This window comes from Osmia bicornis, chromosome 7, assembly GCF_907164935.1.
Source record: "Osmia bicornis bicornis chromosome 7, iOsmBic2.1, whole genome shotgun sequence".
Classification (NCBI taxonomy): domain Eukaryota; kingdom Metazoa; phylum Arthropoda; class Insecta; order Hymenoptera; family Megachilidae; genus Osmia; species Osmia bicornis.
This window is the reverse complement of record NC_060222.1, coordinates 1,921,311-1,927,310: the sequence shown is the minus strand read 5'-3', so window position 1 is coordinate 1,927,310 and position 6,000 is coordinate 1,921,311.

Sequence of the window (6,000 nt, the reverse complement as noted above, 5' to 3'; positions counted from 1 at the left end):
CGGTTCCGTTCATCTTTTTTTTTTTAAATGCATGTTATTGATAAAAATTTAAATTAAAAATATACAACATTTGTTTAAAGATTCGATTTAAGGTATTAAAAGCAAAGTAAAATAAATCAATATTTTATTTCAATTAAATTATTTAAAAATTAATTTTTTTAAGTTTTTAGAGGAAGTAAGTAATTGTTGTTATTTTATCAGAAGTTTCAATGATTTTCTAGCATTAATATTTCCATATAACTTGATCTCCGGTGCTTGTTGAAATTGTGCAGCATAACGGTTCGCAGGATTTGTAGGTCTATTTTCTCAAATTAGTTATGCAAGAACCTACTGCATATCTCACACGAGAGCGTGCGAAATTAAAAAAAAAAAGGGAACTGCTCGAAAAATTTCTGTCGCTTCTTTCATGATCCACGCATTAGTGACACTTCCCAGAATATTTTCGAGGGGGATGCTAGGAAAAAGTGGCATTGAGATCAAAACTAGTTTGCATATTTTAATACGTTGCTTGCCATATCATTTACATACATGTGGGTGGTATTAAAAACCAACTTCAAAATTAAATGTACCTGAAGCTACGTGAAAAGAAAAATAATAAATACGATATATTAATGTTATAAACTTTCCAATTAATTATCAACAATTAAGTCTGATATAATTATAAAATGTACATGGTATATAAATTTAAATTTGATTATATGGAAATTTATAAGTTTTCTGATTTTTATTTAATACGTCGTCTAGTGAAATAAATAATGAATTTTACCATATAAGAAAATTTTAATTACATGCCATTAAAGTTATACTAATAATTTGAAATTCCTGTCACTCACAAATTTGAAATATATTTACTTCGAAAATGGGAAAAACCAGCGAATACTAATGAAAAAATATGAAACGTTCGTTTCATATTTCTAGTTATTGAAGTTAATATCAGTACATTTCACGATATCAGTACATTTTTAGGAATAAATGGAGTGACAAATATGCAGAATCAAAAACTCATCACTATTTCATTTTTTTTCCTTCTTCTTTTAGCACTCATATTTGTATTTTTATTAAAAAATTTTTATGTTATTGCAAAGGGTATAAATTGACTCATATTCATTAGTATAAATGAAACGGTTAATTCAGAACTAGGTCATCCTTTACCCAAACAAATTCTTCAAAAGAAGTGTTTCCTATATTGGTAAATAATAATCAGTGCCTAAAATTATATTTAAATTATTACTATTTGAAGGTTAATGTAAAATGAGAAATTAATATTCATTAGTAATAAATTTTTCTTTATTTATGATAGAACTATAAATGTAGTAAAACTTGATTCCAAAAGCTATTTTAATGGCTGATTTTAATAGCTATTATGACAGCAATGTTAATCGTTCATCATGTGGAATGTGACTGGTTTAACACGAATGACTCGATGCAATCCTACGACGAATTTGGCAATCACGATCATTTAACCGGATACAAGTGGATATCACAGACAGTTAGGTTAATTAAGACCGGATGGATGAGTCGTGTTCAAGTGAACGAACTGCATCCGACACACATTATTCAGTTTTAAATTTGATTGACGCGTACACGACAATAGCATTTCACCTATCTATCCACGTATTCCTTAAAACGATGACCTTATCTGATTAATTTAATTTGATTTTACATTTGTAACAAGATAAAAATCGTGAATCAGATTTCATAAATATTTGATCCATAAAAAATTTATTAAGATATTAAATTTCACTCAAGTTAACAAAAATTTAATTTACTCGAATTTAATAAAAGATGCATAATTAATCATTAATTATTGTGTACACAGTATTTTAATATTTTGTTATTTTTGATTTTTAGAATTTCATTATAATCAATCTCTGCTTAATTTAAATGCTTAAAATAATTTTATTATCGTTAATTTGTTTCCAATATTAAATTGCTGTTACATTAAAAATAAATTGTGTGAAGTTTTATATTTCATTGCAAGTGTAAAATCCAATTGCAATATTCTTTTGTTATTTCACTCATTTAAATAATTACAGTTTCCAGAAAAATGATAAACGAGAGGGTAATCGGAAAAAAGAGGATTTTGCAGTTGGAACGATTAAGTAATTAAATAATCTACGCTCGCTTGAAATTCCAAACGAGATAAAACGCTTGCGTTACGCAATATTTCCTTTTGATTTTTAAAAGCGATAATAAATTCACGAGCACTTTGAAAGCATCGAAACACAAATTTTATCGTCCACTTTTTAACCTTGCTTTCAACCCGCATTAATAAACATACCTCATCGAAATCGAAACTGTTTTCAATACCGTGAAAAAAAAAGAAAATAGAAACAATGTGTATTTTATTTTCTTATTGTTATTATTTGAAAGAATTTGAAAATTTCAAAATTAAAGAAGTTAAATAACAAGGGGTAATATTTCCATTAAATCATATTACTAATTTAATAGTTAATAATATTCATGATTTTTATATCTACTATTCTTACATACTTGATCCAAGTCTCTTCTTTTCCCTCGAAATGTATCTCTTCAAGCGTAACAAATTAAATATTCGAAGGAAACAGGGTACAAGAAGTGACAATTTACTCGTTGAATTTCAGCGCGACAGAATCCTTGATAGAAATCTTTCGGCAACGGGGGCACGGAGGCGCGTTCAATCAAAATATCGGCCGGAGTAGTTTGTATTTCCGTATGAGAGCACGCGAAAGCATTCGCGATCTCGCAGACGCTGATTCTACATTAACGGACAAACATTGCACGCTTAAGCTTGCGCCGAGTTCTCTTACCTGGTTGACAAACTGACGTTTCCGGTGCTGCGTGTGTAGCCTTTTGCCACGTACACATAAGGGGATGTTACCTGAATCTCACGGAGTAGACCATTTCGAGTCCCGAGTTAATTTGTCACTCGTCTAATTCCTTTATACAAGGATCCCTCCTTCCGTCTGAATTACTGAAATTCCGCTCATTATGTCGACGAGGAACAACCGCAAGCTGCGAGATGCCTTCGTTCTATAATGTCTAAACATCATTCCGGCTGCGAGCCGTTAATAGCGCCTCGTGGAGGAGTCATTAAATATTGTAAAAGGAAGGGAACGCAATCAATCACCGGAAGACATTACCGCCCAGGCAAATCAGGCCGTTGTCGTCGATTGGCTAGGAGGCAGGCTAAGAAATTAATAAATAACACGGATGTTTCACGGTTAAGCGTGACGATGATGGACGTCGTGCGGCTGCTCGTTGCAGATTGATTTCGTTGCTCGCGGAGTAGGTTGATTGGTCGAGTTTAAAGTGTTACAAGTAGAAATGGAATCTAAGTACAATAAGTTTTAATCTGACTGGGTAGTTCTTAATACGAGTACTTGTGGGGGTACAATAATCTTTTCTAGGCAAACTGGCAATATAGGGAGAGGAGGATCTTATCACTGATCTTAGATTTTGATTGGATAACTTTGAAAATGGCAATATATAGAGAGAAAGACCATCACTGGTCTTAATTCTGAAAAACCATTATTGATATTTATTTCAAAGCAAGCTAATTAACAAAATGTTCAATTTAAAATTTTCGATCAAGGTAAATTTATAAACAGAAATTCACTTCTACTGGGTCACCAGTTTTCACACCAATAATTTCATCAAATCTCCCACGTAATCTCCTTGTCATATCCTTTCCTTTTCCCGAATCCATGCCAGAGGGATGATAAGTCCGCCGGTAGAATCGGCTGCCCGTCGTACACGTTCACGTGCATGTATCAAGATCCCTTCACAGAAGCGGGGTGATATAACAGAGCGTGTGTCTGACAGTACCTAACGTGCTTTCGAAAGCGCTCATTAGTCAGTGAAATGCGGTCGCGAAGTGACAACTCGTACGTGGAATATTATACGGTCGAAGAACTTCCGCTGTGTCGTATCGCACGACCGATTCACGATTCTCCTCTTCTCGCGCATGCACCGGTCGCGTCTCTCTGTTTCGAACTTTCGCATTATACGCCCTTTGTCCGCGATTCGACAGTTTCGACAGTTTCGCAATGGAACGTGAGAATGCGCCACCACGGAAAGGGGAGGAAGCCGGTTACAAACGACGTTAAAGTTCGATCGGACCACCGCATCTGGGGCCACCGAAATTTTTCTCTCGCACCCCCTTGTACACGTGTGCAACCGCCCTGTCCCGTTCGCACTCACATGCACACCCTCGACCGAGTGGCCCGCTTCGATTCCCGTGGTTTACCGGCTAAACGCTGTAATCAATTGTTACGTCCTGGAAAAACATAGCGCGTTCGTTGCGCGGAAATTAGGGGAAAAAATTCACCATCGGAAGTGGGAAGTCGAGATCGGGCTGGTTTTATCAAAGGTTTAGGACGTGATTTGTGGAATCCTGGTATGGGTTTAGAGAATTTTATTAATTATTTTATGATATATTTAATTTTGAATGATTCATTCATTGTGCAGAATTCATATTTTTGAATTTAGCCTGTTAATTCGTGCTTTCCACTAGGATGGCATTTAAGAAAAGAAATCTAGCGCATTACTAACAAAAGACACCTTTCATAGACCTCCAAAGTCTGGTGATTTGCAAGGAAGTTTCTTCTTTGTAGAAAAGCGTGGTGAGAGAGTCGACTGTAGACGATGGTCCATTTAAAATGTTGCTTGCTTATTTTGAAAAGGGGGGAGAGAGAAGGGGAGAGAACAAGGAGATAAAGCACGGTGCGGTTTGTCTCTTTAGCATGAAAGAACCTTTCATTTCATGGCAAATCAGAGTCTTGTCGGAGTGTAGGTGGTACATTTGGAATTTTTTAAAAGAAAGAAGGAATGCGGCCCTCACGGTTCTTCGCTAGTTATTCAGAAACATCTTCGGATAACAACCCTTTTCGTGGATCTTTGTCGTTCGTAACAAAGAAACCTTTTTTCACCCTATGGAAATACTGAGCCGAGAAGGAAGCGTATGAAAGTTAGAAACAAGAACAGAATACTTTTAAAAATGTACGCTGTTATTGAAATTAATCCTGTTCTAATAAAAGGAAAGAAAATTTAGATTTAATCATAATAATGAACTTCTTTAGTGTATTTGTGAAAGAAAAGGATTTGAAAGTTTAGAGTTTGAGTGGTTAAAAAAGTTGACAGAAGAAAAGATAATCCTAACGAAAGAAGAAAAACGTTAATTTTGTTTCTCTCTCTTTTAATCTTCTTACTTTTTTATAAGTTGGATTGTAGTTAAGAGGTTTACAAAGTGAGTTATTATTATAATGAAATACACTTTGTTTAAAAGACAGCATTTTAATAATTCCTTCTTCACCTCGTAATAAATATTAAGCGTAAAAAGGTATGAATTTTGAAATTAAATGTATATTGTTTATTAAAAAGATTTGACAGGTTGATTAGGAATAAATAGAAAACACTGGTGCATTTTAAAAAATACAAGAAGAAAACGTTTATTATATTTATATATATATTTACATATGTGAACGATGTATACAATGTTTTTGTTGAAATCAACGTAGAATGTGAACATAATAAAAATATATATGCTTTCCAAGAGACGAAAGAATTTATGCAACAAGTTGGACGCAATTGCTTAAAATAGTTGACCCACTCTCGAATAAATTGTAACACTGAAAAACTACAAACTAATATTTATCGGTTTCTATAAAAAAGAAAAAGAAAGGAAGGATTATTTAACTTTCGCGAGTGAGTCGTAAATCGTATATCTTTTGAGATCATTCGAGGGTGCAGTAGATTCAACGGAAAGATAAATGACGAGAAGAAATGATCTTGTGGTAGAAAAATCTAAGTTTAATTAGGCAAACCGACGAAATCACGAAGTTCGAAGTATTAAAAACTTAATCTTACGCTCGAGCACAGTGTAGCTTAGAAAAATCTTACATGCTAAAAAAATAATATTATTATCTATGATGCTTCAAACAAACGTAAACTCATAGCAACTCTCGTATACACCAAAACCATAGAACCACATAGAACTTAACCATAAAACAGAATTTTGTA